Below are 16,437 nucleotides of genomic sequence, written 5' to 3'. Positions count from 1 at the left end.
TTACTCGCCTTCCTGTACAGGTATAACTGTATCAGTAGAAGCACCTCTAAACAGATATAACTGCATCCATCCTAGGGCTTTGTCTAAGCACAAGATGTGTAGTTAAATCAATGCAATCCCTAATCTCTAGGTAGCTCTGGGATTTATTTTACTACCATAGCTGAGCGTCTCAATCTGGAAAGTATTTACCCTTACATTAAAGGGTTATTATCCCCATAGTACTAGTGGGGAAACTGAGGCACTGAAGGGCTCCCCCAAGGTGACACAGGAAGGCTGTGGCAGATCTGGCATGTCAGGCCAGGTCTTCTGAGTCCCAGGCTAGTGCTCTAACCATTGCACTATGCATCCTCTCTGCTACAGGGCTCTCGAGGACCCTCTGCTCTCAGCAGTCCCAGTCTATGTAGCTGTGTCACACACGGTGACAGATCAGAGCCAAGAGCCCATTCTGCCAGCACAGGGACCTCAAAGTCAGCCTGAATGAGCATGTGGTGGGTCCACACACCCCCATCCAGGAGACGGTCTCTGTCTTTGCGTCAGAGGAAGGAGCAGAGTCTGGGAAGGGCTCCAGGCCAGTGCTGGTCAGAGGCACAATTATGTCACTAATTAAACATTACATAAACCCCACCCCCAAGCCACAGAGCAGCCTCACATGCCCCCTGTGCTGGCTCAGTAGCCTGATGCCAAGGGCCACCCAGAGAGGCTGTTCCTAGTGAGAGCAAAGTCTTCCTGTCCCCTCCCCCCCAGCCATGCCTTACCCTGCCCTGGAGGAGACCCCACCATCCTATGGAACTAGGGGATGGGAGCCATGGCTCATGCAGAAGCCAAACACAGGGCTATGTGCAACACTGCCCTCTACTGGCTACAATGGGGACTGGTTGATTGTGTGCCACAGGCCCTGCACTGCTGATGGAGATCTCCTTCAGCCCAAGTGGGTTGGGCTGGGCTTTAGGAGCAGGAGGGGGAAGAGTTCTCACCCTGCTGATGCCATGAAGTTGCGAGTAGCCATGATGCAGTGGGGTGGGAGAGCTCATGAACCACAAGCTGTGTGCACACACACACACACACACACACACAGAGGCACATTCACAGCACCGCAGGAAGAGCCGCAGGGGCTGGGTGGAAAGAGGGAAGAGGAGATTCCTTGGGAGTAGCTCACGACGCGGCCTGAATGTTGCTACAGACAGACCTGTGCACAGATCTAGCAGTCTTGCCCTCCCACCATGCCCAGAGATCTCTGCTCGTGCAGAGGGGAGAACAGATGTGTGCTACTGCCCCAGTGTCCCCCCCCCAGCAGAGATCTAGTCACCCTGCCAATCCCTACCCCCAAATCCAGTTAAAGGCTCCAACAGCACTTCTGGTGGCTTAAGGACACAGAGGGATTTAACAGCAAAATCCCTTCCCAAAGCATGCTGGGAAGGATGAGACACAACAAGTTGGGTGGCAGCAGCATCTCTGCACAGCTGGCCTGAGAGTCTGCCCCAGAGTGTGCACCACTTGGGTCACAGCAGTCTCTGCCGGTCATACGAGCCACTGAGGAACCTACATGGGTCTGATGATCCCATTTGCTCACCACTGCCCTGTGCTAGCTGGAAGCAAAGTTGTTCTGCTGTGTGTCATAGGCCCTATACTGCTAAGGGAGATTCCCCATGTTTGGAACAACCAGCAGTCGTGGTGCTTGTGGGGTGGGAGGAAAAATCAGAGTGGAGCCCCTACTGGGGGAGTTGCAAGTACTTAGTGGAGGGAATCCAAGACTCGACCCCCCCCACACACTCCAAGTGGGGTGCAGTGCCCGCGGAGCTGCCTACAGGGAGAAGGCAGAAGGCATTTGCCCCCACCCCCTCCTCCTATGGCCAGTAGCTGCCCCGTTCTGGTGACCAATAGCCCCAGAGGCATCAATTCTGCTGTCCCCTCCAGGCTGGCATGAAGCGCTACTCCCAGCCACAGAGCTGCAGACCCTTGCACCTGGGGTCATGGGCGCAACCCAGTGGTATATTATGGACAAATACAGAGGCCTAGTGCCTGCCCCAGCCACTCCTGCAAAGCCAGGAGGAGAACCAGCCCACAGGCTCCTGCTACTAGAGCCAGAGCAGCTCTCCTATGGCTGGTAGCAGTAGCAGGTCCCTTTTCCTCTGGGCTCAGCCTCCAACCTGTAGGGCCTTTTCAGCCCTAGATCTCAAAGCCCTGGCAGAGATGAGCCCTGTGTAACCACAGCTGGGGAAATGGAGGCACAGAAAGACGAAGCAACTTGGCCCAAGGCCCTACAGCAGGAGCAGTGGTCACACCCCATTCAGAACCCCAGAGTCCTGGGAGTTCAGAACTCCCAGCCCTGCCCCCTTCCCCCATGCTCTAACCAATAGACCCCACTCCCCTCCCAGAGCTGGGCGTAGAACCAAGGAGTCCCAGCTTCCAGGCCTGTTCCTCTTCCCACTGGCCTATGCTGGCCCCACTCTGAAAACAGAAAAGGAGGACTTGTGGCACCTTAGAGACTAACCAATTTATTTGAGCATAAGCTTTCATGAGCTACAGCTCACTTCATCGGATGCATACTGTGGAAAGTACAAAAGATCTTTTTATACACACAAACCATGAAAAAATGGGTGTTTACCACTACAAAAGGTTTTCTCTCCCCCCTACCCCACTCTCCTGCTGGTAATAGCTTATCTAAAGTGATCACTCTCCTTACAATGTGTATGATAAAAAGATCTTCTGTACTTTCCACAGTATGCATCCGATGAAGTGAGCTGTAGCTCACGAAAGCTTATGCTCAAATAAATTGGTTAGTCTCTAAGGTGCCACAAGTCCTCCTTTTCTTTTTGCGAATACAGACTAACAGGGCTGTTACTCTGAACTCTGAAAACAGATCTGGCTCCACTGCGGCCTGGCTGGGAGCAAGTCAATAGACACCAGCCGCTGCTAGCCCAGCCTGCTCCTCCCTGCAACTCAGTGCTGGGAGGCACCATATGGCTAACAATGGGGCCCCTTAACCAGCTCGGTGGCTTTATTAACTGTCTGAGTTTAGAGGAAGTTAATCAGATCCGGAGGCCTGTGAGGAGGGGGTTGCACCAGCTGGACAGTCCCCCCCCCTCCCCTCTCCTAGCCCCCCGAGATCCCAGCCCACCAGTCACTCCCTCCCCAGCTGGGCCCAGAGGGCAGAAGGCCCACTGCTTTCCCCCATGGACAGGAGGCTAAGCGGCAATAAGCCACACTGAGATCCAGGCAAGGTTTGATTGGAGGGGGCAGATTCTTGGCCATCGGCCCACACTGAGGTCTGGGCCAGCTCCCTGGGGCTCTTTGCTGAGTGCTAAGCCTGCCACAGCCGCTCCTTTCCGAGCCACCGTGGCAGGAGGACTCCCGCCTAGCAAAGGGCCAGAAGCAAAAGCTACATTTAGCCGGGGGGCATCCATTTGTTTCGTCAGTTTCAGGAGTCTGGAGATTTGCTTTGTAAAGCGGCCCCCCCAGGCCCGTTTAAAACAGGGAGACACAAGCATCCCGCGGGTCACGTTCAGGCCTACTGCCCCTGCTCCAAGCTCGAAACACACCATCAGCCAGAGTTCACGGAGGATAGTTCCCGCAAGCGGAGATGGCAGCTTCCCTGCCCATGGGTCTAGCCAGCTTCCTTAGCATGTCCAGGCCCTGGCTCACAGCTCTGAACCCCAGCCATTCTGCTCCTTGAGCTCCCCCCACCCCACTCCTCAAGATGGCAGCTGCCCTCTTTGTTTATTTCCCGCTCCCTGGGGTTGAAAGATGCCGGGAGGTTGCTAGTGATTAACTCCTCATTAGAAGCAGCAATCAGCAACTTTAAGGCTCTGCGGAAGGGCTAGAGGCAGCTCAGACACACAGCGCTCTGCCATGCCAGCCAAGGGCAGGCCAAAAGCCTGATCGGATTTCAGGGAAAGCTAAGCAGTGTCAGCTAGCTGTGCCCCCATTTCTTCACCCCACCTCCAAAGCTGCAGATCCCCTTCAGATCTGGAGCTTGTGAGGCAGCACCAAGCTAGAGAAAGGACAGGGCCATGGCTGAGGCACTGGGATTCAGGAGATTAGGGTTCAAATCCCAGCTCGGCCACAGACTGCCTGGGTGACTTTGGGCAAGTCACGGCAGCTCTGTGCCTCAGTTTCCCCACCTTTAAGCCAGTGGATAATACTTTTCATCCTATTTGGATAATGAACTTTTGGGGGCAGGGACCCTCTCTCATTTTGTCTGTGCAGGGCCTGGCACAGCAGGGCCCTGATCTCTGCTGGGGTGCTATACAATTAGCATTGATCTCCCCTCTGAACAGCCCCAGCTGGTAGGGTTGGAATCAGATTCATAGATTAGATTATCACAATAGTTCCTCCTGGCTTTAATCTGGCCTCCTGTATAGCACAGGTCAGAGAACTGCCCCCACAATCATTCATAGAGCCAGTCTTGATTCAACACCGTGAGTGATGGAGAATCCCACCACAACCCGCGGTAAATTGTTCCAATGGCTAATTAATTACCCTGACAGTTAAAAAACATACACTCAATTTCCAGTCTAAATTGGTCTTGCTTCGCTGCAAGTCATTGGATCATGTTAGGCCTTTGCCTGCTAGATTGAAGAGCCCAGTATCAAATGTTTGTTCCCCATGTAGGTACTTCTAGACTAATCACTTCACCCTTCAACAGCGGCCAACCCAGGGCAGAACCATGCCCCTGGGGTCAGAACGGATCTGCATCTATGTAGATATATGGGAGAGCAGAAAGTGTTAAACACTCTTCTTCCCCAAGAGGAATTCCCAGTCCTGCCTCTTCCAAGATGGAGAATTCTTCCCCTCCCAGGTCTAAATGCCACCAGGCCAACTTCAGACACAGATCAGAACTTCACCGTTTGCAGGGAGTTTGGCTCAGACCCCATTGACACCAGCACACTCCATGCCTGTGACACTATATCAGCAGCATTGCCTAGAGCACCAATATCCAGAGGCCATGGGTTCTATTCCTTGCTGGGCCACTGGCCTGCTGGATGACCTTGGGCACGTGTGAAAATCTGTACCCCTCTTTTATAGAGCTATGATAGATCTCGTAAAGAGTAGGCCCTGTGCGGTATCATTTGAAAACTCAATTTGCTGATCATTATTGTCCTGGTGAAGTGTGTGGCAACTTTGTATGCAAAGTTGTAAGATTCTACTTATTGTATGATGTTACTAAGCCATATTCCAAATCTGAAGACCACTCACAAACAGTTCCCCAGAGAAAAAAATGCCAGCCAATGCCTCAGCAAGGTGTCAACAAAATCAAATGGACCCACCACCTGGCTAAGTGGCCATTCTTTGACAGGAAAAAGGATGTGGGCGAAAATCTACACCTTGACAAAGGAACACTGGGGAGGGAGATTGTGTGGACAGGACTCCCCCCTGACTTGGAAAGGATTCTCAAAGAAGAGACAAACGTATAAGAAGGGAGAGCAAACACCCCAAATTCTCTCTCCTCCTTCATCTCTACCCACGGCCTCAACACCACCTGAAGAACAAGGAAAACAGCATTGGACTGTGTTAGGGATCCTGTCTGAAAGAGACTGAGTTCGTAAAACAGTTGGGAATATGCAGTGAGAGAACAAGCTAAGAGAATTCTAAGCAAAGTCTAAGTTAGGCATTGGTTGTGTTTTGCTTTCATTTTCTTGTAACCAATTCTGACTTTCATGCCTCATTACTTGTAATCACTTAAACTCTTTCTCTAGTTAATACATTTGCTTCATTATTTTATCTAAACGAGTGTGTTTGGATTGGAGTGTTTGGGAAACTCCCTTTGGGATAACAGGATTTGCACATAATCACCTTTTATTGACAACACAACCAACTTTATATGAGCTTGTGTTGTCCAGGAGGGTGCTGGGCAGTGCAAGATGCACATTTCTGGGGGAAGCCTGGAACTGGGAGTTTGCTGGTGTTGCTCTGCAGCATAATTCAAGAGTGGCTGGCTGGAGCCCACATGCAGTGTAACTGGAAGCAATGCACATGCAAGAGGCTGTGAGAGAGCACACCAAGAGTGGCTGCTCTCTCAGTGAAGCAGTGTAAAAGGCACCCCAGGCTGGAGAACTGAGGGGACACAGCTGTCCATCAGTCCAGATTGTACCCTGGTGATGTCACAGCATGCCCTTTCGTGCCTCAGTTTCCCCATCTGTAGAGTTCGGCTAATGAGACTGACCTTTTTAAAGCCCTTTGAGATCTACTGATAACAAGCACTATAAAAGCAGAGTTAATTTTAGTAGCGCTAATGCTCTACTGTGACTTCCTGGTTCTATAGGGGGTCCTTTGAAAGGATGCTCAGGGCGTTCCTGGCGTGCTCCGACTTCAGCAAGTGAAAGCCAGCAAAGATGAGTACACCTAGAGAGGCCAAATCAAAAGCACAGCTACAAACTGGGGAAGAAGAGGCTGGCAGCAGTCCTGCCGACGAGGCCCTGGGGGTTAGAGCGGATCACAAATTGGACACAAGCCAACAATGATGTGGCTGTGAAGAAGCCGGATATTCTGGGGTTCATCCACAGAAACTTTGCATATAGCAAACAGGAAGTAGCTGTCCCCCTCTACTCAGCACCAGTGAGGCCTCACCTGGAGTACTGTGTCCAGCTTTGGGTGTCCCGCTTTAAGAAAGACGTGGACAAACTGGAGACAGTCCAGAGGAGAGCGGTGCGTGGGTGGGGGGGAAGAGGGGAAGTGTTATAAAAGCTTTAGCAAACCTAAGCTGTATGAGGAAAGGTTGAAAGAACTGGACATGTCTAGTCTAGAGAAGAGAAGGTTGAGAGAGGGGAGAACTCATAACAGTATTCAAATACATTAAGGGCTGTTATAAAGAGGACAGTGATCAATTATTCTCCACGTCTACTGAGGGAAGGGCAAGAAGGAACCAGCTTAATAAGCAGCAAGGGAGAGATGTAGCTTAGATATTGGGAAAAACTATCCTCACAACTAGGAAGTGAAGTACTGGAACAGGGGACCAAGGGGAGGCTCTGTAATCCCCATCACTGGAGGGTTTTAAGAACAGGTTGAACGAACACCGATCAAGGATGGTCTAGGTTTACTTGGTCCTGCCTCAGCACAGGGGGCTAGACTAGATAGCAGAGGTCCCTTCCAACCCTCCATTTCTACGAACTAGAAAAACGTGTGTGCGCATCACTGCCCATTAGTGGATAGATTCAGAACCATGTGTCCTAAGCCCTATGCTACAGACCACTGAAGGGTGATTCGCCTCTAGCTCAGCAGCCAGCAGTCTCAGAACAGGTGGTTCTGGGTTCTGTTCATGAAACCCCAAGCGGTGCTTTCACAAACGGACCTAGGACACAGCTTGGCTCGAGCACGTAGCTCCACTTCTGTCCAAAAGCAGTTTAGGCTGGTCGGCACAGCAGAATGATACATAAAGCAACCGCCGAGATGCAGCCAGCTCTGGGGCATAGCGCAGCTGCGGCTGCTTATAACACCATGCTGTTTCACACAGGAAGCGAAGACTATTGCATCTGCAGGTGGAGAAAGGCGAGGAAGGGGCAGACTGGGGAGGCAGTATGGAAACTGCTCAAGTTGGAGCATGGCCAGGACATCGCAGGATCTTTAAATGGGTCAGGATCTCAGCTGCATGAGTCAGTGTTTTTCTGGCAGAGACTTTCCAAGCAGGTCAGAATGCTGCTGTTACTAACACGCTGCCAGTCTAGCTCCTACACACAGGGATGGGAATTGGTGCTTTCAGAAACTTGCTTCAGCAAAATCTTCCCTGGGAGCTTGAGCTAAGCCCCCTCCCCCAGTCTGTTCGCTGTATCCACCTGCAGTCTCTGATTATAAGCTCTTTGGGGCAGAGACCTTCGTCATTCTATGTACAGCACCTAGCACAATGCAGCCCTGGTCCCCGTAGCACCTTCGGACACCGTAATGGTAGCTTGCGAGCTACCTCACAACACACAGGAGTCCTGCTGCCCAGCTCGATCCACTACACCTCGCCAGCTACAGTTTATGAAGTTAAGCATAGGACTCTTCATTCACAATGTATCCCCCCCACCCAAATACCCCAATTGTAACCACCTCTTCTGGATCCTGGATCTCCCCCCACAGCCAGTGACCCCAGACCTCACTCAAGCCTCGCAGAAAGCAGACACCACTCCCCTCCCCTCCCCACTCCGTCCCAGTCCCCCAGAAGAGAGATCTGCAGCCGACATGCCTCAGCCCCTCTGGGCAGGGAGAAGGGGCTGCCCGCTCCCAGCTGAAGCATTGGCAGACACCAGCCCTTCCACCCAGCGGTTTGGATCCAACAGCAGCCCGGAGTGGGTTGGGTTGGGGGAGAGGAACCCAGCTCCATACAGCTGCCTGCATTCCCATTGAAACACCCCACTTTGGGCACACAGACCTGCTATTGGACTGGCCCCGTGCAAACATAGATGATCTGGAGTGAGCTGCCTCATCCAGCTCACACCCCAGGCAGCCCTGGGCACTGCCCACTCCAGGCCTCACTGGGGTGCCAGGGCTCCACACCCCCTTTGTCCTCATGTACAGCAGCTGTGAGACCTTTGCACAGGGCTTCTGCCCTGCTCCCCACAGCACCTCCTGCTGGGAAAGGCTGGGGCAGCAGGACCTCCCGCCCCCCCGCCCAAAGCTAGCTTTAGAGAGGATTAAACAAGATCTGTGTATTTCTTCCCTTTCCGAAGCAGAGTCCAGGCTTAGCGCCTGCTTCCACACTTGGACAAAAGGGGGCATGGCCCCTTTAAGAGCTTTCTCTATCCCAGCCCTTGTTTGCATAAGAATGGCCCCAGCTGGGGGGGGGGGGGGGGAAGGGGGGCGGCGCAGGAGAGAGAGAAAATCCATTGAGAAGGGGAAACAACCAAAAGAAAACATCCCTGGATCAGAGCTGAGCCAGGCAGCTGCTGCCAGGCAGGCGCTGCTCCCCATGCACCGATCCATCCCCCACACAGTGCCATGAAGCCTAGTCATAGAGCCAGCCCCACATATCCATCTGCTCAGGCTGCTGCCCCAAAAGGCCCCCCCGGCTACTGCTACAAGCTGACTAGTGTTCCCTGCAGCAGTGACCTCTGCTGGCTGGAATCTGAACTGCATAGCCAGGTGTCATGGCCTATACTGCTAACAACTGGTGAGGATTCATAGAATCATAGAATATCAGGGTTGGAAGGGACCTCAGGAGGTCATCTAGTCCAACCCCTTGCTCAAAGCAGGACCAATCCCCAATCAAATCATCCCCATTCCCCATTAGCAAAATACCTGCTGTTTAAGGGTCACAGTTCTACCCTCCCACAGATGCCATTGAGTCACAAGCAGCGCACAGGGGAAGGCCGAGGAGTCACTCCACGGATTCCTGGGAGAACAGCAGTAGTAGCGCTCTGCACCCCTCCCCCCCCACTCCAGTAACAGAACCCAGGAATCCTGGCTCTCCAGCCTCACCCTGATGTAATCCACTAGACCCTGCTCCCTGCCCAGAGAACCCAGGAATCCTGGTGCCCCCCAGCTTCAAGCCACTAGGCTCCACTCGCCTCCCAGAGGACCCAGGAATCCTGGTGCCCCCCGCTTCAAGCCACTAGATCCCCCACCCTGCTACTCCCAGCTCTGGGAGAATCCCAGAAATGCTGGCATGGGTCAATATTCCCCTGCTGATCCTCAGCAGCATCTCACAGATCCTCCTGGGAGCTTTGACTAGGCAAATACCCTGCCAGATTGTTTTGTTTATCCAAATAACTGCAGTGACTAAGTCGAGCTGCCTCTCCCCCACTTGGCTTTGTGTGCTGGATACTCAACTGAACTCCCTAGGAACAGCCCCTTGCCCAGGCACCTGGCTTGCCGGGGAAAGATGCTCAATCAATGATCGCTGAGAAGCCATCACGGCTGCAGTTAGCAGGGTGGGGGATCAACCTCTGAACAGCCTACCTACCCTCACAGCAAGTTTTTACATCAGGATCAGTTGTTTTCCTAGGTCTGCTCCAGCGCCCTCAAAGGCCAGGGAAGGCCTGTGGCCTGGGTTACAGAGGCTGGACTAGAAGATCCCCAGGGTCCCTGGGGCCTTTATGGGTATGTTTACACTGCATTCTGGAGCCTGCAGGACCGAGCCTGCCAGCCCATGTCCGTCTCTGCCCAGCAGGGCTCACGCCAGTGCTCTAAAGACAACGGTGTAGACTGGGTGGGGCCAAACTGGGGCTCGTGAGCCGCACATAGCTCTTTTACGGTTAAAGTGCGGCTTGCAGAGGCCGCCCCCATTCTCAGCCTACCAGACTGTATGGGGGGAGCTCGGGCTTCTGTCCTGCGGCAGGGTGGTGCGACTAGGGGCTTCTGCCCTACGGGGGGAGTGGGTCTAAGGGCTTTAGCAGGTTGCCGCAAGACTTCTGAAGATTATTGTACGCGGCTCGGAGCATCAGCGTTTGGCCACTCCTGGTACAGACTGGGCTTTGAAATTGCAGCTTGGGCTCTGAAGGCTGGGGCGGGGGCTTCTCAGCTGAACTCATGGCAAGAGACACCCACCCACCCAAGAGCAGGGCTCTGTTCTGTCTGTGCTGAGCCCCCTGTACAAGGACTCACAGAACATGCTCAGACTCCTGGCGCTTTCTGTCAGTGGATCTCCAAGCACCTCCCAAAGCAGGTCAATGTCATTCACCCCCTTTTTGCAGGTTGGCAACTGAGGCACAAAGCGGGAGAGATTTGCCCAGGGCGAACCAGTGGCAAAGCCAGGGATAGAACCCAGGCTGCAGCAGCTGCCTTCTCCTGCGACACTGGTTTCCAGTTGAGGGGGAAGTGGTTTTAGGACACGTGAGGCTGACTGACCCAGAGGTTTCCAAAGGCTTCCCAGCCTGCACTACCTAGCACCACCACTGGGGGTCACCCTAAATCCTGGCCTGAGCATGCATGGGAGCGGCTGCTGTCTACACTAAGCAGCTGACTGGGCAAGTGGAGCAGAGGGAGAGGATTGGTGACCACCTCACCTGGGTGGCTGGGACAGAGACTCAAAAGCCAGCCAGGCAGGTTCTAGAGCCAGCCAAGAGTGCCTCCCAGCTCTGCTCCCATACGTGGCCGTTTCTGAGCAGCATCGGGCATGCCGATTCTGACACATCAGGAGAACCAAGAGAGACTCAGATCCAGCACAGCACACGGTGGAGTTTAGGGGGCCAGGCACTTCTCCGCAACACACTGGGACATGGCATCTCGGCCACTCCAGAGCGTGGCAAGGCAGTAGGGTGGCCAGACAGCAAGTGTGAAAAATCGGGACAGTGAGTGGGAGTAATAGGCACCTATATAAGACAAAGCCCCAAATATCAGGACTGTTCCTATGAAATCAGGACATCTGGTCACCCTATAGGGCAGCATTGGGTACATACAGCCATTGTGCCATGCTGAGGGAGGCCTCAGATCCAGCAGGGACTTCGATAGGGGGCAGGTGCAGTAGACATACCCTAGAGAGATGCAGCAGAGACAAGTCCTGCCAGCACCTGGCAGGAATTTCTCCTCCAGATCACAGCTCCCCTTTCAGGTGGGGAAAACCTCACCCCACTGCAATGAAAGGGTCAGTGCCCACCCCATTCATCTCCACCTCTGGCAGGATCGTTTGGAAGGGGAGCCCAGATGCACCCCAAGGTGTGGCCCACTCCAGATAAGAATCATCATAGGATGAAGTTGTTCCTATTATGGTTGGGGGGGGGGGGGGAAAGAGGATCATTCCCACCCCACCAACAATCCTAGTTCTAGTCCTGGCAAATACCTGGAAACCACAACTAGGTTTTTTCTGCGGAAAAGGACCTAGGGGTTACAGTGGACGAGAAGCTGGATATGAGTCAGCAGCGTGCCCTTGTTGCCAAGAAGGCCAATGGCATTTTGGGATGTATAAGTAGGGGCATAGCGAGCAGATCGAGGGACGTGATCGTTCCCCTCTATTCGACATTGGTGAGGCCCCATCTGGAGTACTGTGTCCAGTTTTGGGCCCCACACTACAAGAAGGATGTGGATAAATTGGAGAGAGTCCAGCGAAGGGCAACAAAAATGATTAGGGGTCTGGAACACATGACTTATGAGGAAAGGCTGAGGGAACTGGGATTGTTTAGTCTGCAGAAGAGAAGAATGAGGGGGGATTTGATAGCTGCTTTCAACTACCTGAGAGGCGGTTCCAGAGAGGATGGTTCTAGACTATTCTCAGTGGTAGAAGAGGACAGGACAAGGAGTAATGGTCTCAAGTTGCAGTGGGGGAGGTTTAGGTTGGATATTAGGAAAAACTTTTTCAGTAGGAGGGCGGTGAAACACTGGAATGCGTTACCTAGGGAGGTGGTAGAATCTCCTTCCTTAGAAGTTTTTAAGGTCAGGCTTGACAAAGACCTGGCTGGGATGATTTGATTGGGGATTGGTCCTGCTTTGAGCAGGGGGTTGGACTAGATGACCTCCTGAGGTCCCTTCCAACCCTGATATTCTATGATGAGCATCAAGTGCCTTAAGATGCCAGGGGATGGCATGGAGGCAGAGCACGGGGTTCGGTGCCCCTCCCTCCCCCCACCTGCATCCGGCTATGTGCTGGCAATAGAACCCAGACATTCTGCCACACCATCCCCAGAGGTGGCTGCATCTCAAGACCTAGACCATGCTGGGAAATATTTAATTTCTGGCCCTATGCAACTGGCAAACCCCCTCTCCCCACCAAGGACAAGGGGGGAAAGCATGGTAATGTGTCAGCCTATGGTATTCTAGGCAACTCCCCCACCCAATGACAGCATGGAAGGTGGGGGAGGAGAAGAGATGCTAGCCTTGGAGACCCCGTGTACCCACAGGTTGGATAGAAGTTGAACAATGGTGGGATAAGCTTCCACGCACACCCCTATAAGAGCTGAATCTTGATCTGGACTGACCCCTAACCCTGGGGGAAAGGGTGTGTGTGCTGTCTGCTGTCCCGTCCCGTCCCGTCCCTTCCCCCCACCCCACCCCACCCCACCCACACTGCTGCCACCAGCTAGATCCCACCTAATCCCCAGCTCGTCCCACAGGTTCCAGAATGCCAGACTGTCCGGAGGCCAGTGGCCCAGGGCCAGACATTCCTGCATTTACTGTGGGCTCCCAAAGCCCCCTCCCCCTCAGGGGCAGAATGTGCCTGACAGATCAGGATATACCAGTCAGGCAGGGGCTGGAGACACCAGATCCTCTTGCTCCCCAGGTGCCTCTGCTCAGAGACACAGGCCTTGCCCAAGAGGCCTTCACATCAGGAGCCCTACAAGATGACAGCTTCCCTGGCATCAAGGGATACTGTGTGGGGTGGAGTGGAGAGGAAGAGATATCTCAAAACAGGACCTTCCTCAGTCTCTCTCAGCAGTGGGGTTGAAATTAAATAATCCCATTCCAACTTGGCAGCTACTCCCTTAAACCAATCAATAAACTAATTATTCATGGATCAGCCATTTAGTTTATAAACTGGATTTAATCCACAGACAGAATCCAGGGTGGAGCGTCTTTTACTCATCCCAACAGAGAGATACCAAGACCCTTGTGCATTCACAGAACAAGGTGAGTTAGGCAATTCCCCTCCTTGCAAAGAGGAGTGTTTGTCCCAAATGCAATGACCAGACACAGGAGACCACAGCATGGGGGTGAATCCCCTTCTGTACTTAAGACAGTGGTTGGTCATGATCTTGTCAATTTCTGACGAGGATTCGCTGCCTCTCTAATTTAATCCAACTACCTACAGCTCTGGCCAACCCACACAGCGATTTTAAGACCAGAAGGGGCTACTGGAGCATCTATGCAAGCCTCCTGTCTAAGCAGGCCAGAGACTGCCACTCACTTACCCCTGTATTCAGCCCAGTGAATGCACAATTTTAACCAAGGGCTCTGCTACATGAGGTAGGTTAAAGATGGTGTCCCTCAGGTGTTAGTTTAAACCAGTTTAGTTAAAGAGTGTTCCCATGGGCCTTCACCAGGTGATTTGTTTCAGTCGCTCGGGACTGTGTAACCAGGCAGTTGTTTGTGTGTGACTTTTTAAAGTCATCTCATATCAGCATAACCCCTAGTGCAGCTGCAGTTTTAAATTCACTGATGCTGGTCTGGCTTATTCCCTCTCCCCTGTGCAGCTGTTGTGTAGACAAACCCGCATGCATCACTGCCAACCCTCGTAGAGCATCTGATTTAGATTTAGCTTAAGCCTGTTGCTTTGGTCTCTCCTTGGGACACTTCTGCTGGCGGGAGCTGTGGTCACACGAGGAGGGTTGGCCCCGGATGGCTCTCCCAAGCCCCTTTCCTAGCCATGGTTCCACACCCATCTGCCAGGGCTGGCGGTGAGTTTAAAATTCACCCCTTGAATTAAAGCTCATGCACTTTTCTCCTGGAAAGAGCCCCAGGAGGGGCTAAACCAGATCCACTTTGGGTGCAGCTTTACGCCTGGCTCAGAACTGCCAGGCCCATCCCCCCAGCCTTCACACCCTTAAACAGCCACAGGCCGAGCGCGCTCCCCCCCCCCCCCATTGCATTAGCGAACCAGACTCATTGGGCCTCCATTACAAACCCCATTCCCACCCCCAGGCCTCTCTGATGGGCAGAGCAGCAGCCCCAAGGCGACCTAGGAAACCCCCCGCATATCAGTCATCTGTCGGGAATCCATGGGGTACGACTCCCTGAGCCATCCGTGGTACTCACCAGGGAGGGTAAAACACACAGGACCCCACCGCCAAAGGGGCTCGGAGCAGTGGGTGACACTTAGAGCCCTTTCGCCCCACCTTAGGGCGCCACCCACCCCCGCCCAGCTCCAGCCAGACACAGCGCGGGGGGAGAAGCGAGGTGGGTCAAATCGCCCCGGCTAACAAAGGCGCTGGCTCCCCCCCCCCCAAGCCCAGCTGGGAGATTTGCACCTGCTGGGCGATTAACATTCACACCCGGCTACATCAAAACAAACCTCCCCCGCAGCCCCGCTCCAGCCGGGAACCCAGCGGGGTGGGGGTGGGGGGCAAAGAGAGCCCAGGACTGGCCGGGGGGGGCCGCAGGGAAAGGGCCCCCTGGCTGTTACCTGCTGCGATCCGCGGGGAAACGCCTCTCGCCACCTGCTGCAGCCCCCGCCCAAACCCGGCTTTGTCTGGCGGCGGCGGCGGCTCCCGGCCCGGGCGTGCGGTGCCGAGTCGCGCCCCAGCCCCACTGGGTGAGGAGGGGACCAGGCGGGGAGGACACACGCCCCCCCGCTGAATTAGCTCCTTAGCCAATGGCAGGGCAGGCTGGGGTTTAAAGCGGTGATGTCACCCGCTCCGCACCCCCAGGGGCTGGTCAATTATCTTCGCCAGCCGGCGGGTGCTGCCGCTTTGTGCCCCTGCGCCGGGCAGCTGGTTACTGGATCGATGGGCCGGGGGGAGGGGAGCGGGCGTGTAACCCTTTCACTGCCAGGGCTTCCTGGGGGAGCAAGGGGCTCCCTATCCTGTCCCCACACCACAGTCGGTCTGCCTGTCTATCCCTCCACACACACACACACCTCTCGGTCTGCCTGTCTATCCCCCCCCCCATACACCCCTCTCTGTCTGCCTGTCTATCCCTCCCCCCCACATACACCCCTCTCTGTCTGCCTGTCTATCCCTCCCCACACACACACCTCTCTGTCTACCTATCCCCCCGCCCCCCCACCTCTCTGCCTGTCTATCCCCACAGGCTACTTTGTCTAGCCACCCCTGCGCACAAATTGGTCCATTTCTCTATCCCCCCGCACCTCTGTCTGTCTGATGCTGTAGCCGGGTTGGTTTTGTTAGCGGAAGAGCTCTGTGTGGCTGGAAAGCTGGGCTCTCTCCCCAGCAGAAGTTGGTCCAACAAAAGACATTCCCTCCCCCACCTTGTCTCTTTTCACAGGGTGATTGCTCTGCCTCTGACCTCTCAGGCCTCCATCTCAAGAGAAACCTGTGCCGGCTTCAGAAGAGGAGCTTGGGAGTGTCCGTTCATAACTCTGCCTTTATGGCTTATCACAACAAACTGTAACCCACGGACGCCCCTTTTTGTCTTATGACTGCAGAGGGGTTAATGGGCCATGCTGCCTTGAACGGTCTCTTTAACAGACGTTCTTGTTAAACCCTGGATTTGTGCTGGAAATGGCCCACCTTGATTATCATACACATTGTAAGGAGAGTGATCATTTTAGATAAGCTATTACCAGCAGGAGAGTGGGGTGGGGGGAGAGAAAACCTTTTGAAGTGATAAACACCCATTTTTTCATGGTCTGTGTGTATAAAACATCCTCGCTGCATTTTCCACTTTATGCATCCGATGAAGTGAGCTGTAGCTCACGAAAGCTCATGCTCAAATAAATTGGTTAGTCTCTAAGGTGCCACAAGTCCTCCTTTTCTTTTTGCAAATACAGACTAACACGGCTGCTACTCTGAAACCTCTCTTCAAACAGGGGTAGTAAATGATTTTTTGGTCAAGGTCCAGATTCCAGAGAAACATTTTTCACACCACAATAATGATAAATAAAAAGATTTGAGGGTCTGTTCAGAAGCATCTGGC

General features: G+C 53.7%; 1 protein-coding gene across 2 annotated transcripts in view; it reads right to left on the bottom strand.

Moving 5' to 3' along the window:
- LOC114021640 (proline-rich protein 36) overlaps positions 1–15,259 on the bottom strand; it is a 42,624-nt gene extending 27,365 nt beyond the window's left edge. The window contains exon 1 of one of the 2 annotated variants that reach the window (XM_037888139.2): positions 14,966–15,259. The gene's annotated coding sequence lies outside the window, so the exon portion shown is untranslated. Of the gene's footprint in view, positions 1–14,598; positions 14,710–14,965 lie in introns of those variants that run through there. The other variant, XM_043532938.1, reaches the window with a different exon arrangement.
- Between the last annotated feature and the right edge of the window lie 1,178 nt (positions 15,260–16,437).

The sequence above is a fragment of the Chelonia mydas genome, chromosome 20 (genome assembly GCF_015237465.2).
Source record: "Chelonia mydas isolate rCheMyd1 chromosome 20, rCheMyd1.pri.v2, whole genome shotgun sequence".
Lineage (NCBI taxonomy): Eukaryota > Metazoa > Chordata > Testudines > Cheloniidae > Chelonia > Chelonia mydas.
The sequence above is the reverse complement of the archived record's forward strand: the minus strand, read 5'-3'. Positions and strand labels throughout refer to the sequence as shown.